The sequence below is a fragment of the Schistocerca cancellata genome, chromosome 4 (assembly GCF_023864275.1).
Source record: "Schistocerca cancellata isolate TAMUIC-IGC-003103 chromosome 4, iqSchCanc2.1, whole genome shotgun sequence".
NCBI lineage: Eukaryota > Metazoa > Arthropoda > Insecta > Orthoptera > Acrididae > Schistocerca > Schistocerca cancellata.
This window is the reverse complement of record NC_064629.1, coordinates 535,047,427-535,064,587: the sequence shown is the minus strand read 5'-3', so window position 1 is coordinate 535,064,587 and position 17,161 is coordinate 535,047,427.

The window sequence follows — 17,161 nt, the reverse complement described above, 5'->3', positions numbered from 1 at the left end:
AATCGAACCCGAGCCCCTTAGGACGACAGTCCGTCACGCTGACCATTCAGCTATCGGAGCGGACAAAACAGTAGTGATTTCTGGAGTTCCCCAAGGTAGTGTTATAGGACATCTGCTGTTCCTTATCTATATAAACGAATTAGGAGAAAATCTGAGCAGCCGTCTTAGGTTTTTTGCAGATGATGCTGTCGGTTATTATCTAGTAAACTCATCAGAAGATCAAAACTGTTCAGAACATCAAAACCTTAGAAAATAAATCTGAATGGTGCGAAAATTGTAAACTGACCCTAAATAATAAAAAGTGTGAGGTTATCCCGATGAGTGTTAAAAGGAATCCGTTAGATTTTGGTTACCCGATAAATCAGTCTAATCTACACGCCGTAAATTCAACTAAATACCTGGGAATTCAATTATAAACATTTTATATGTAAAAGAACATATAGAAAATGTTGTGGGGAAAGCAAACCAAAGACTGAGTTTTATTGGCAGAACACTTAGAAGATACAACCTTCTTTCATGAAAGAATCTTTCATGAAAGAAGGTTGTAAACATGGAAGAATCTTGGAGATACTAGAAGGTATCAGATAGATTATATAATGGTAAGACAGAGATTTAGGAACCAGGTTTTAAATTGTAAGACATTTCCAGGGGCAGATGTGGACTCTGACCACAATCTATTGGTTATGAACTGTAGATTAAAACTGAAGAAACTGCAAAAAGGTGGGAATTTAAGGAGATGGGACCTGGATAAACTGAAAGAACCAGAGGTTGTACAGAGTTTCAGGGAGAGCGTAATGGAACAATTGACAGGAGTGGGGGAAAGAAGTACGCTAGAAGAAGAATGGGTAGCTCTGAGGGATGAAGTAGTGAAGGCAGCAGAGGATCAAGTAGGTAAAAAGACGAGGGCTAGTAGAACTCCTTGGGTAACAGAAGAAATATTGAATTTAATTGATGAAAGGAGAAAATACAAAAATGCAGTAAATGAAGCAGGCAAAAAGGAATACAGACGTCTCAAAAATGAGATCGATAGGAAGTGCAAAATGGCCAAGCAGGGATGGCTAGAGGACAAATGTAAGGATGTAGAGGCTTATCTCACTAGGGGTAAGATAGATACTGCCTACAGGAAAATTAAAGAGACCTTTGGAGAAAAGAAAACCACTTGTATGAATATCAAGAGCTCAGATGGAAACCCAGTTCTAAGCAAAGAAGGGAAAGCAGAGAGGTGGAAGGAGTATATAGAGGGTCTATACAAGGGCGTTGTACTTGAGGACAATATTATGGAAATGGAAGAGGATGTAGATGAAGATGAAATGGGAGATACGATACTGCGTGAAGAGTTTGACAGAGCACTGAAAGACCTGAGTCGAAACAAGGCCCCGGGAGTAGACAACATTCCATTAGAACTACTGATGGCCTTGGGAGAGCCAGTCCTGACAAAACTCTACCATCTGGTGAGCAAGATGTATGAGACGGGCGAAATACCCTCAGACTTCAAGAAGAATATAATAATTCCTATCCCAAAGAAAGCAGGTGTTGACAGATGTGAAAATTACAGAACTATCAGTTTAATAAGTCACAGCTGCAAAATACTAACGCGAATTCTTTACAGACGAATGGAAAAACTGGTAGAAGCCGACCTCGGGGAAGATCAGTTTGGATTCCGTAGAAATATTGGAACACGTGAGGCAATACTGACCTTAAGACTTATCTTAGAAGAAAGATTAAGGAAAGGCAAACCTACGTTTCTAGCATTTGTAGACTTAGAGAAAGCTTTTGACAATATTGACTGGAATACTCTCTTTCAAATTCTGAAGGTGGCAGGGGTAAAATACAGGGAGCGAAAGTCTATTTACAACTTGTACAGAAAGCAGATGGCAGTTATAACAGTCGAGGGACATGAAAGGGAAGCAGTGGTTGGGAAGGGAGTGAGACAGGGTTGTAGCCTCTCCCCGATGCTATTCAATCTGTATATTGAGCAAGAAGTAAAGGAAACAAAAGAAAAGTTCGGAGTAGGTATTAAAATCCATGGAGAAGAAATAAAGAATTTGAGGTTCGCCGATGACATTGTAATTCTACCAGAGACGGCAAAGGACTTGGAAGAGCAGTTGAACGGAACGGACAGTGTCTTGAAATGAGGATGAACATCAACAAAAGCAAAAAGAGGATAATGGAATGTGGTCTAATTAAGTCGGGTGATGCTGAGGGAATTAGAGTAGGAAATGAGACACTTAAAGTAATAAAGGAGTTTTGCTATTTGAGGACCAAAATAACTGATGATGGTCGGAGTAGAGACGATATGTAAACTGGCAATGGCAAGGAAAGCGTTTCTGAAGAAGAGAAATTTGTTAACATCGAGTATAGATTTAAGTGTCAGGAAGTCGTTTCTGAAAGTATTTGTATGGAGTGTAGCCACGTATGGAAGTGAAACATGGACGATAAATAGTTTGGACATGAAGAAAATAGAAGCTTTCGAAATCTGGTGCGCCGGCCGAAGTATCCGTGCGGTTAAAGGCGCTGCAGTCTGGAACCGCATGACCGCTACGGTCGCAGGTTCGAATCCTGCCTCGGGCATGGATGTTTGTGATGTCCTTAGGTTAGTTAGGTTTAACTAGTTCTAAGTTATAGGGGACTACTAACCTCAGCAGTTGAGTCCCATAGTGTTCAGAGCCATTTGAACCATTTGAAATCTGGTGCTACAGAAGAATGCTGAAGATTAGATGGGTAGATCGCATAACTAATGATGAAGTATTGAATAGAATTGGGGAGAAGAGGAGTGTGTGGCACAACTTGACAAAAAGGAAGGACCGGTTAGTAGGACATGTTCTGAGGCATCAAGGGATCACAAATTTAGCATTGGAGGGCAGTGTGGAGGGTAAAAATCGTAGAGGGAGGCCAAGAGATGAATACACCAAGCAGATTCAGAAGGATGTGGGTTGCAGTAAGTACTGGGAGATGAAGAAGCTTACACAGGATAGGGTAGCATGGAGAGCTGCATCAAACCAGTCTCAGGACTGAAGACCACAACAACAATAACAACTTAGAAGATGTAACAGATGTGCCAAAGAGACTGCCTACACTATGCTTGTCCGTCCTCTTTTGGAGTATTGCTGCTATCCTTAACAGATGGAATTAACAGAGTACATCGAGAAAGTTCACAGAAGAGCAGCATGTTTTGTACCATCGCGAAATAGGGGAGAGAGTGTCATGGACATGATACAGGATTCTGGATGGACACCATAACACAAAGGCGTTTCTCGTTGCGGCGGAATCATCTTACGAAGTTTCAATCCAGAGCTTTCTCCTCCGAATGCGAAAATATTTTGTTCACACCGATCTACATAGGCAGAAACGATCATCGTAATAAAATAAGGGAAATCAGAGCCCACACGGGAAGATATAGGTGCTCGTTTTTTCCGCGAGCTGTTCGAGAGCGGAATAACAGAAGACTTGATAAATGCAAGAATAAAACAGAAGTGATATCTGGCGTTCCTCAATAAAGCGTTATAGGCCCTCTGCTTTTATTAATCTGTATCAACGATTTACGAGACAATCTGAGCAACCCTCCTAGATTGTTTTCAGATGATTCTCTCATTTGCTGTCAAATAATGTCACCAGAAAATCAAAGCCAATTTCAAAATGACTTTAGACATAATTTTTTTTTTTTTGTGAGAAAAGTGACAGCTGTGTCTTGAGTAAGGAAAAGCGTCATGTCATCCACATGAATACGAAAAGAAATCCGTTAATTTTACACGATAAATCGCACAAATCTGAAGGCCTTCAGTTCAACTAAATACCTAGAAATTACCGCTGTGAAAAACCTAAATTGGAATGGTCACATCGTTAATGTTGTGGGGAAGTCAAACCAAAGACTGCATTTTTCTGACAGAACACTTGAAAGATACAGCAAGTCAACTTGTAACCTCCCCCTCACTTATCGACCTTAAGGACAGTGAAAAATTAAACTGCGTGTACCTAATGGAAATTTGGGAAAAGCAATCGTCACCGAAGTTAATCTGTTGGTAAAGAGGGAGGAAAGGGTTACATCTAAATGAAAGGAAAAATGCAAATGAAACTGGTGGAAATTAATTTTGAAAAGGGGTAAAGTTAATAAAGAAAGTAAATGTGCGGCCGTTACGTTAACAATTAACTAGCAGTAATTAGATGTTTGAGATTTGGAGGAAATTACGGTCGCCAGTCCTAAGGACAATTACTATAGTAACTGAAAAAGAATGGTTATTACACATATAATTAGCACTAGAAGCGTGGCAACTGAGGGTTGACACGTGTAGTGTGAAAACAAAGTTTGTCAGAAGTGATAAATTTCGCTACACTCTGACTTAATTTAGCAAAAGAATTAATAAAACCCAAAAATCGAAAGTTAATTTAGTGACTGAAGTTAATAGTGAGCTTTCTTTCTGAAGCTCATCGAAATTCAGTAAAATACCGTTAGTCTTGGACTACCTCAACAATCATTTCAAAAGCTACTTGTATCTACGCAATTTAGAAATAAGAGATTTAACTTTGAACTTGAATTAAATGATTCTGAACAATTAACAATAGTAAAATTTAGTACATACCAAGCTGAGCTGCAGTCACAGGTAAGCTAAAATACGGTAACAAAACTCGCACTCTTAATTTGTGCTTGTGTAACCTAAATATTGTAGCCAGCTATGAATACCTTAACTGAACTTTGAAATTAAAGCAGTGAAATCGAATAATGCTGGCGTTTGAATTTCAACGACACTCGGGTTCATTCCGGAAATGGAGGGGACCCTGCTTGGTAATGCAATTGGGACAATGAGCAACAAACGTTCATGCTAAGTTGCTGTAAATTTGTTATGCAACAATTTTAAAAGTTTGAAAAGCTGAGGTCTGCCATACAGTTCTAAAACTTTACGTGCTTCCAGCCTTCCTTGTTGGTTGATTGAAGGTTTGAAGCTGTCGATCGAGGAGGAGGCGAGAGTCACTCATTGTCGGCAGTCGCTGTTGCAGAAGCTGGATGTTGGCGCGCCTTCTTCTAACCACGGTCACCAGACGAAACGGGCTCTTGATGTGCGCCAGCTAATGCTTCCTGTCCGCGACACCATGTCAGAAACTATCATCACAAGTCGAGCGCAATTGCATGCTACCAAACCCAGAAAGCGCGGCAACTCGCGGGAGCTTCACACAACACACCTGCTCCACTGCACCACCGCAGCCAGACTCCCCTCTGCCCACACTCCACGCGTCAGAGTTAACCCTACCAAAGATCCTAAACACTTTGGTTCTCCACACGACCTATCGATGTAATCGTTCGATAGCATAGTTTTCCCTAGGCCAGACCCAGCATAAAAATACAAATAGTATGTACAAAACAAACCAATTATACATCGACATAAATGCATGTATATACAAATATTAAAACAATTACAATAAAGAGACAGAAATATCATATCTTCAGGTGACAAAATAAGGAAAAAAATTATAGTACAATAGATGGAAATAGGAGGATATGCATTTCTGGCGTTATAGGTGTCCCACATTGTCTGAGGATGTTCGTGTAACCTAAACAGACTCAGAAAATGTGCCAAAAAAGAAACAGCGGAAATGCATATGCTCGAAACATCAACAAAATTTAGCATTTGTCTAATTAACCATAAATCAATTTTTAGACCATAATAATTGAGTGGAGACACTGCTAATCTTATTCCACTCTTTCATCTTGCTCAAAATAAACCAGGTTGACAACATATTAAAATTCACAGAAAACATAGAAAATGGTTTAGCTATTCCAAAATCATTAAAATTCGTAACACTATCAGGAAATGGAATAATATTTACAAAATTAATCAGAGTATATGGTCATAAAAACAGGTAGATCAAAATACGCAAATTAATTATTGATTACATATTATACACATTTTTATGTAACCTTTTCATAATTAATATTCTCGTCATGAGAGTCCAATTAACGCTAAACAAGAAAATAATATTCAGCAGATCGAAAAAACGATAAATATTGACAGCAGAATTCTTTCAGCTGTCCGGGAAGAAAAACAATTCCGCCTTCCGTACTCGCAAGTGCAAAGAACGCCGACAGCGGCACATGAGCCGACAGCGGCTGCGCCTCGCCAGTATTGTTGCGCCCGCCTGTGCGGCACGCTTGATCTCATTCGCCTGTGTAACGGCATTTTCAGAACGTTCGTTTCACTGAATTCTTTTGAAAAAACTCACTCCCAAGTAATCTGAAGGAGTCCATTAATACTATCACAGTGGATAACTCAACACTGTCCATCATCACACGCATGTACTAGCCTGAAACTTAAAACAGCGTCTAAGTACATCGGCAATGACTAGTAAAACACACATTCATGAAATCTGACAGCTAGTTACAAAAGCATATTTACATTCCTTAATCTACTGTGACTCAGCTGAAAACTTAAACTAGCAGCTTGGATTTTTCAATTGATTATTAATCAATTCCTCTTAAATCATTTAGTCAAAATTAATTACTTATTAATTACAACTTCTTTAATGTCCTCTTGGTCACGCAAAAGCATGGCAATCTAGCAAATCGTTAAAATCTTACACTCTATATTTACATACTGTACAAATTACCCATTTCAACAATATTCCGTATACCTAATAGTTTTCCAGAGCTTGGATACTCTAAGCAATAAGCATTTGTGTGAGGTATACCAATGACTTTATATGGTCAATTATAAACAAATTTAGAGATTTCATTGTCTATCTCGCTCGATTTCTCATGAGCTTTTACAAGTATTACGTCTCCGATTGCAAACTTTGCAAAACGCACTTTAGCGTCATGACGACGTATGCGAGCATCTGCTTTTAGTTTCATTACTTCTCGCAAACGATCTTTTTTCACACCAATACTAATGTCAATCCGTGGAGGGAATTTGATTACCTCTTCCAATTCACTTTCTACACTTTTGTCAATGCCGAGATTCCTCACGTTACGGCAGTTCAAATTCATACCTACATCAATACCATCCGGCCAGTTAACAATGTGTATAGGCTGGTATTGCCTATGCACACCGTCTCCTGCCTCGTCAAAACTAACTACTATTGCTTTATCTTGTGACGTACATGTCAAAGTTCTGCTTTCGCAATTAATCACTGCACGGTACTTTAATAGCCAATCTAACCCGATAATTACTTCCGTAGTTAAGTCTGGCACGACGAAAAACTCTTGTTCAAATCGTGCCCCACATATCTCGAAGTTGACAAAAATCTGTTTTGTGACCGGTTTATTGGCCTTCCCAGTAGCACCGATAATTTTCACTCCTGTTACTGGCATAACTACGATACCAGGTCTGTCTTTCAGTAACTCAAATATTTTCCCAGATACAGCACTCAATTCTGCACCGGTGTCAATCAACACTTTTAGTTGTAGGTCGTGCATATTAACAGACACTACTATCTGCCTACACTTGTCCTCGACTGTTTCTTTATTTTCCCACAGTAAATCCTCGTCTATATCCAGGTCATTCCAGAAAAAACCATCCGGCTTTGATCCTAAATCCGGCTTATCTGGCGGCCTTTTCAGCCTCTATTCACATACAGTTTTAATTTCAACACGTTTGTCCTGAGACTTAGTCTGTAGCTTCGCCTCCAATACCGAAACCATTTCCTGTAACTCGTCAACTAGTGAGTGTTGCTTCGCTATCAATTCACTAATTGTCACCTTCGTTGATTCCACTTTGGTCAGATTGATCTCATCTGCCAATCTACCTGCAGGAATGTGCCCAGTAGTATCTGCAATTACTTTCTCTGGATCTGCGCAACCCACACTGCTACCGTCTGACCGTATAACGTCAGCTCTAACTTCATACACGCTCTAATCTACGTGCTTTTCTACCAATCGTGTCCGGCTATCACTAAAATCTTCGTAATCTTTCTTCTTAATACTCTTGCAATGTTTAAACTGGAGGTTTGCGTCGGATGGGTCGGCTACTTCTACCACTACAACTTTCGGTAAGGTCTGCCGGTTAGGGCCAGAACTTTCCGTTACTACTTCAACATCTAACTCCTGCGGGACGAAACACGACGAATCTTGCTCGTGCTCCCTTTAATATTAACTGTTTCTGGTAAAGTCTGCCGGTTAGGGCCAGAACTTTCTATCATTTCACAAACACTATCTTCCTGCGGGACGAGACGCGGAAAATCCTGCACAAGCTCCCCACAAACACTTCTCCCATACAGGCCCCTATAATCTCTTAGTTCGTCGTATAAGCGACCGAACTGACTTAACCAGACCTCATCCCTCTCTGCATCCCCTCGCTCGATGACGGACGTTTTACCCGACATCTGATCTTCTCTCAACACTTGCGAATCATTCTTAAACTCAATCTCCAGTCCCGCTGTGGGTATTACAGCTGCCACTTTATAATCGATTTCCGGAACACTACTTAAATTGTTCTCACTGACAGTGAATGTACTTCCTACTGCCGTGTATGCAGCTGATCTACTACTTGTGGGCGCACTCCTTTCTCCTAACACTGGCACACTCTCCCGCCGTTGATTATTCCATATGAAATTTTCATAACGACGGCACCTGGGTTTTCTCCTGTTATTGGGCCTCTAAAATTTCTCCACGCCCGGTCGGCCCCTCACCGGCGCGGCTAATGGTTTCCCTGTCTCGTCCCAGCAGATCTGCTCCCCGGATGCTGCTGAGGCGGCTTATCGCACCCTCTGGCGTTATTACTATCCTGTGAAGCCCGTATCACGTTAGTATGATACTGGTTTCCGTCATTCCTGTTATTATTTGCATTGTACCGATTGTTATTACGGCCCGAACCATTATTGTTATTGTTGCCATGGTTGCGGTAAGCATTATTCCCATGGTTATCGTTGTTGTGGTTGCTGTGGTACCCGTTGTTGTTACCACGGCCTCCACCACTGTCGCGATTATTGCGCCAATTGTCCTCGTCCTCAACTCTTTCCAGGAAATCATTTATTGTCCTGTAATTGCTTCCTACGTAGCGTTTTGTATCATCTGGAAGCTTCTTGTAGAGTTCCTAGACTATTTCGGATTCCGTGCGGCGATCACACAAATATTCCAACTTGCGGATCCAGCCCTCACAAAACTCCTTCATCGAACCTCGCGATTTCGCATCGAAAGGCCTCGATACGACAAATTCGCGCCAGACACTTTGCTGTTTTTGCTCTGACCAGTATTCAGCCAGAAACAAATTTTTAAACTCGTCAAAAGTCAGGTTCGTAATGTTGAGGTTTAAGCCCCAACGCTTGGCATCACCAGCCAACACATCAATAATCGCATTAATTTTTCTCTCATTAGTCCATGATCTGGGTAAAACTCTTTCACAATTTTTAATGAAATCCGTCGGGTGTATACCGCCTTTTTTCCAGGGGTCGAACCGCTCCTCTTTCGTCAACAATTCCGAACTATGTGCACAGATTGGCACATAGCTCTGTTTTTCGTCATGTTTCTTTTCTAATTCCGAAACTCTCGTAATTACTTGGCAAGTGGTTGTCGCAAGCGTTTCTACTTCCCTTTTTTTCTCTTCGCAGGTATTAGCCTGCTTCGTCACTTTAGCATCAACCTCGGACACTAAAGCCTTTAAAGTTTCCACCTTCTGTTGATCCTCTTTTCACTAATTGAATTTGTTCCGTCACCTTATTCTCAATGATCGGAGCAACTGCTTCTCCTACACTTTTCTCGATTCTGCTAATTTCGGTATTAAAACGAGTATTTATGCTCGCAATGTCCGCCTGAACGCTTACCATTTCCTGTTTAAGATTACCGATTTCGGTATTCATTACACCAATATCTTCTTTGATTTTATCAACTTTTGTGTTAACAACTTCAACATTCTTGTTAACAACATTAATAGCTTTGTTCTGATTGTCTAGCTTTCGTTCAATTTTTTCAGACTGAGCTTCTTGCTTGGCAGACAGAGCTTTAATTTCTGCCGATTGACACTTGATTTCATTAATCAGTTAAATTCCCGGAAACTACCGGTTTTACTTCCGTAGCGGCTTCCTCTTTAATTGTCCCCCCGTATTCGTCATCAAGGGATTCAGATTTGATTTTCACTTCCGATTCCGAAACATTTTCTAAAGTTTGGAATTCCATTTCTGCTCTTTGTTGCGTTTCGGCGGTCGCGTCTTTCATGCTAGCCGCCTGCCGTTTCCCACTGTTCGACCGATTGTTCCTTATCCAAGCCTACCAAATTTTGGTAATTGTTGCCTTCACTCATTTTAATAATTTTCAATATAAATGCCAAATCTCAAATCTAATTAGCATTCCTCACACTAATATTCTCGCTGACGTATCGACCATTTCGTAACCAGTACTTTGTTACGAGATTTGCACAATGCAAAATTCGTGTCCAGAACAACCTCAAATTTGAAGATTGTCCTGTCACCAGGTCGCCACGTGTAACTTCCCCCTCACTTAACGACCTTAATGACAGTGAAAAATTAAACCGCGTGTACCTAATGGAAATTTGTGAAAAGCAATCTTCACCGATGTTAATCCGTCGGTAAAGAGGGAGGAAAGGGTTACATCTAAATGAAAGGAAAAATGCAAATGAAACTGATGGAAATTAATTTTGAAAAGGGGTAAAGTTAATAAAGAAAGTAAATGTGCGGCCGTTACGTTAACAATTAACTAGCAGTAATTAGATGTTTGAGATTTGGAGGAAATTACGGTCGCCAGTCCTAAGGACAATTACTATAGTAACTGAAAAAGAATGGTTATTACACATATAATTAGCACTAGAAGCGCGGCAACTGAGGGTTGACACGTGTAGTGTGAAAACTGAAAGTTTGTCAGAAGTAATAAATTTCGCTACACTCTGACTTAATTTAGCAAAAGAATTAATAAAACCGGAAAATCGAAAGTTAATTTAGTGACTGAAGTTAATAGTGAACTTTCTTTCTGAAGCACATCGAAATTCAATAAAATACCGTTAGTTTTGGACTACCTCAACAATCATTTCAAAAGCTACTTGAATCTACGCAATTTAGAAATAAGAGATTTAACTTTGAACTTGAATTAAATGATTCTGAACAATTAACAATAGTAAAATTTAGTACATACCAAGCTGAGCTGCAGTCACAGGTAAGCTAAAATACGGTAACAAAACTCGCACTCTTAATTTGTGCTTGTGTAATCTAAATATTGTAGCCAGCTATGAATACCTTAACTGAACTTTGAAATTAAAGCAGTGAAATCGAATAATGCTGGCGTTTGAATTTCAACGACACTCGGGTTCATTCCGGAAATGGAGGGGACCCTGCTTGGTAATGCAATTGGGACAATGAGCAACAAACGTTCATGCTAAGTTGCTGTAAATTTGTTATGCAACAATTTTAAAAGTTTGAAAAGCTGAGGTCTGCCATACAGTTCTAAAACTTTACGTGCTTCCAGTCTTCCTTGTTGGTTGATTGAAGGTTTGAAGCCGTCGATCGAGGAGGTGGCGACAGTCACTCATTGTCAGCCGTCGCTGTTCCAGAAGCTGGATGTTGGCGCGCCTTCTTCTCGACACGGTCACCAGACGAAACGGGCTCTTGATGTGCGCCAGCTAATGCTTCCCGTCCGCGACACCATGTCAGAAACTATCACCGCAAGTCGAGCGCAATTACATGCTGCCAAATCCAGAAAGCGCGGCAACTCGCGGGAGCTTCACACAACACACCTGCTCCACTGCACCACCCCAGCCAGACTCCCCTCTGCCCGCGCACCACGCGTCAGAGTTAACCCTACCAAAGATCCTAAACACTTTGGTTCTCCACACGACCTATCGATGTAATCGTTCGATAGCATAGTTTTCCCTAGGCCAGACCCAGCGTAAAAATACAAATAGTATGTACAAAACAAACCAATTATACATCGACATAAATGCATGTATATACAAATATTAAAACAATTACAATAAAGAGACAGAAATATCATATCTTCAGGTGACAAAATAAGGAAAAAAATTATAGTACAATAGATGGAAAGAGGAGGATATGCATTTCCGGCGTTACAAACTGAAGAGGCTGTCTGCATCGAGCTTGTCTGTCCTCTGCTAGAGTATCGCTGTCCAGTATCGGATCCTTACCAGATAGGATTGACAGTGCGAGTGTAAAAAGTACAGAGATGATCAACTCGTTTTTATTAACACGAAATAGGTGAGAGAGTGTCACGTGTATGACAAGTGAGTTGGGGTGGCAATCTTTAAAACAAAAACGTTTTCGTTGTAGCGAGCCCTTTTCACGACATTTCGATCACCAACTTTCTCCTCTGATTGTGAAAACATTTTACTGTCGTTATCCTTCATAGGGAGAAACGATCGTCATAATAAAATAAGAGACGTCAGAGCTACTGCAGAAAAATTTAAGTGTTCATTCTTCTTGCTCGCTATTAGACACAAGAACGGTGAAGTGGTACTTTGAAGGTGGTCGTAGAATCCTCTGCTAGGTACTTAAGTGTGAATTTTTAAATAGTCATTTAGCTGTATGTGTGAAAATCAGCAGAGGATCGACAACTGAGTTGGGGCTGGTAGTTTACCCTGAACATAAATAAATGGAACTCATTGTGCATAAATAGATGAAGAAATCTATTACTGTTCGATTATGCAGTTGGCTATAGACCACCGTAAACAGTAATATTCTCCTTCTTCCTGGCACTATACCGTATCTCAACAGCATTAGCATGTTAAGTTTTGGATGTGGTAATTTTTGTGGCAGAGGGTGGCTGAATGCCCTTCCCGCTGCCACGCCTTTCCCACAGGACGGAATTTGTGTACCCCAACAGTCTGTTTCAAGTGATATCCTAAATGTTTGCGAAGCTTGTAACCCAGGTGGGACGTGGGAACCAACACGTTATTCACCTAGACGGATGTGGGAAACCGCTAAAGTACCACTTCCAGGCGCATCAGCACTCCGGCTTCGTCGTTAATCCGGTGCACCTTCCCGAACCCCGAAGCGCCGTGCAAACGGGGTTCAGCTATCCGGGCGCCTACCGTAAAACGCGATAATCGTACAAAACCAGAGAGTGGAAGTACGGAGTGACCTTCGGAGGAGTTTACATAAAACTAGCACGAAAAGTAGAAACTAGGCTGCAAGAAACTGACTGTGATGTACACTGAAGAGCCAAAGAAACTGGTACACCTGCCTAATATCGTGTAGGGCCCCTGCGAGCACGCATAAGTGCCACAACACGACGCGGCATGCACTCGACTAATGTCTGAAGTAGTACTGGAGGGAATTGACACCATGACTCCTGCAGGGCTGTCCATAAATCCGTAAGAGTACGAGGGTGTGGAGATCTCTTCTGAACAGCACGCTGCAAGGCATTCCATATAATGTTCATGTCTTGGGAGTTTGGTGGCCAACGGAAGCGTTTAATGTCAGAAGACTCTGTTGCAACTTTGGACGTGTGGGGTGCCGCACTGTCCTGCTTGAATTGCCCAAGTCTGTCGGAATGCACTAGGGACATGAATTTATGCAGGTGATCAGACAGGATGCTTACGTACGTGCCACTTGTCATAGTCGTATCTAGACACGTCAGGAGTCCCATATCACTCCAACTGCACACGCTCCACACCATTACAGAGCCTCTACTATCTTGAACAGTCCCCTGCTGACATGCAGGGTCCACGGATTCATGAGGCTATCTCCATACCCGTACAAGTCCATCCGCTCGATACAATTTGAAACAAGACACGTCCGACCAGGCAACATGTTTTCAGTCATCAACAGTCCAATGTCTGTGTTGACGAGCCCAGGTGAGGCGTAAAGCTTTGTGTCGTGCAGTCACCCAGAGTACACGAGTGGGCCTTTGGCTCCGAAAGCCCATATCGATGATATTTTGTTGAATAGTTCGTACGTTGACACTTGTTGATGGCCCAGCATTGTAATCTGGAGCAATTTGCGGAAGGGTTGCATTCTGTCACCTTGAACGATTCACTTCAGTTGTCGTTCTCTTCAGTCGTCTCGTTCTTGCAGGCTCTTTATCCGACGGCAGCGATGTCGGAGATTTGACGTTTTACCGGATTCTCAATATTCGCGGTTCACTCGTGAAATTGTCGTACGGGAAAATTCCCACTTCATCGCTGCCTCGGAAATGCTGTGTCCCATCGCTCGGGTACCGACTATTTACCACGTTTGAACTCACTTAAATCTTGATAATCTGCTATTGTAGCAGCAGTACCCGATCTAACAACTCCGCCAGACTCTTAATGTCTTATATAGGCGTTGCAGACTGCCTATTATGCCTGTTTACATATCTCTGTATTTGAATATGAATGTCTGTACAAGATTCTTTGGCACATGAGTGTAGTTCATCCATGAAACACATGATTTACACCCACAAAAAAGTTGTGCTGAGTTTTGTTTGCTGTTGTGGAACACTTATCTACAACATTAATAAAAAAATGGAGAAGATATAACGAAGAGTGCTAAGTTTCGTTATGAGGTTGTTAACTAAGTTCGAGAGCATAGATGAAATGCTCATTATATTCCAGTGGCCGATGATACAAGAGAGGCGATCTGTACCACAGACAAGATTACCTTTAAAATTACGACAGCATATGTTCCAAGAAGAGGTATGTAATACACAGTACATCTTTTGAAACAACTACGATAAGAACCTTAGAGCAATTAGCACTCATTTGGACGGTTACCAACAGACGCTTATCACACGAATAATTCGTAAATGAAACGGAGAGCGTTGAAATGATAGTGGAACCGGAATTACTCTCCACTGTACCGTTCATCTATCTTCCAGAATATAGGTGTACATCATCTGATCAGAGCAACCGGACACCCTTGTGTAATGCGGAATTGACAACTAGATATTATGAGAGGTGGATTTTCCAGTGTAAAAGAGAGCCGGAAGTACACTACTGGCCTTTAAATTGCTACACCAAGAAGAAATGCAGATGATAAACGGGTATTCATTGGACAAATATATTACAAATGTGATTACATTTTCACGCAATTTGAGTGCATAGATCCTGAGAAATCAGTACCCAGAACAACCTCCTCTGGCCATAATAACGGCCTCGATACGCCTGGGCATTGAGTCAAACAGAGCTTGGATGGCGTGTACAGGTACAGCTGACCATGCAGCTTCAACACAATACCACAGTTCATCAAGAGTAGTGACTGGCATATTCTGACGAGCCAGTTGCTCGGCCACCATTGACCAGACGTTTTCAATTGGTGAGAGATCTGGAGAATGTGCTGGCCAGGGCAGCAGTCGAACATTTTCTGTACCCAGAAAGGCCCGTACAGGACCTGCAACATGCGGTCGTGCATTATCCTGCTGAAATGTAGGGTTTCGCAGGGATCGAATGAAGGGTAGAGCCACGGGTCGTAACACATCTGAAATATAACGTCCACTGTTCACCGTGCCGTCAATGCGAACAAGAGGTGAACGAGACGTGTAACCAATGGCACCCCATACCATCACGCCAGGTGATACACCCGTATGGCGAAGACGATTACACGCTTCCAATGTGCGTTCACGGTGATGTCGCCAAACACGGATGCCATCATCGTGATGCTGTAAACCGAACCTGGATTCATCCGAAAAAATGACGTTTTGCCATTCGTGTACCCAGGTTCGTCGTTGAGTACACCACCGCAAGTGCTCCAGTCTGTGATGCAGCGTCAAGGGTAACCGCAGCCATGGTCTCCGAGCTGATAGTCCATGCTGCTGCAAACGTCGTCGAACTGTTAGTGCAGATGGTTGTTGTCTTCCAAACGTCTCCATCTGTTGACTCACGGATCGAGACGTGGCTGCACGATCCGTTACAGCCATGCGGATAAGATGTCTGTCATCTCGACTGTTGTGATACGAGGCCGTTGGGATCCAGCACGGCGTTCCGTATTACCCTCCTGAACCCACCGATTCCATATTCTGCTAAGAGTCATTGGATCTCGAGAAACGCGAGCAGCAATGTCGCGATACAATAAACAGCAATCGCGATAGGCTACAATCCGACGTTTATCAAAGTCGAAAACGTGATGGTACGCATTTCTCCTCCTCACACGAGGCATCCCAACAACGTTTCCCCAGGCAACACCGGTCAACTGCTATTTCTGTATGAGAAATCGGTTGGAAACTTTCCTCGTGTCAGCACGTTGTAGGTGTCGCCACCGGCGCCAACCTTGTGTGAATGGTCTGAAAAGCCAGTCATTTGCATATCACAGCATCTTCTTCCTGTCGGTTAAATATCGCGTCTGTAGCACGTCATCTTCGTGGTGTAGCAATTTTAATGGCCAGTAGTGTATTTTGATGTCAGAAGAGAAGCAGTAACAGCAGAACAGGGTGGTGAGGAGAGCTCAGTGACATAGAGCGTCAACTTCTCATTGGATGTCACCTGAGTAACAAATCCATCTGGCATTTTCAGCCCTTCTAAAGCTACCCAAGTCCATTGTTGGTGATATGATGTGAAATGGAAACGCGAAGGAAAAAGCACAGCTAAACCAAGACCGGGCAGGGTTCGTCTACTGACAGACAGGAACCGTCGAGCATTATGGGAGGTGGTTGTAAAAAAATCGATTGTAATTAGAGGACGAAATCACTCGTCAGTCCCAAAGTGCGACCAGCAGTCCAGCTAGCGCAATGACTGATGGCAGGGAGTTAAAGATAATGGGGTACAACAGTCGAGCAGCTCCTCATAAACCGCTTATTTCTGTACTCTATGCTAAGTGACGCTTGAGGTGGTGTAGAGAGCAACGCCACTGGACCATGGGTGACTGGGGTGGTGAATCACGCTGTACCCTGAGGCAATTCCATGGAAGGGTTTGGGTTTGACGAATGACTGGAGAATGTTACCTGCGATCATGTGTGGTGCTAACAGTGAAATACGGAGGAGGTGGTGTTATGGTGTCGTGTTCTTCATGAGTATGGTGTTCTTTTTGTAATAGGTGTGTGGTCCTCTTATTGCGATTAAGAAATCAGTAAATGTGGAAGGATGTGAACGTACGAGGGTGGTTTGAAAAGTTCTCGGAATGGAGCAGAAAAAAAAGTACCTACATCACTGAAACTTTTTTATTTTTCAATGTAGTCTCCTTGTAGATTAATGCACTTGGTCCAACGATGTTCCAGTGCCTTGATCCCATCTCGAAGATGAGTTTCCTCCAGGTCTGCAAAATAGTTGTAAACTCCGTTTATCAGTTCTTCGTTGAAGTGAAT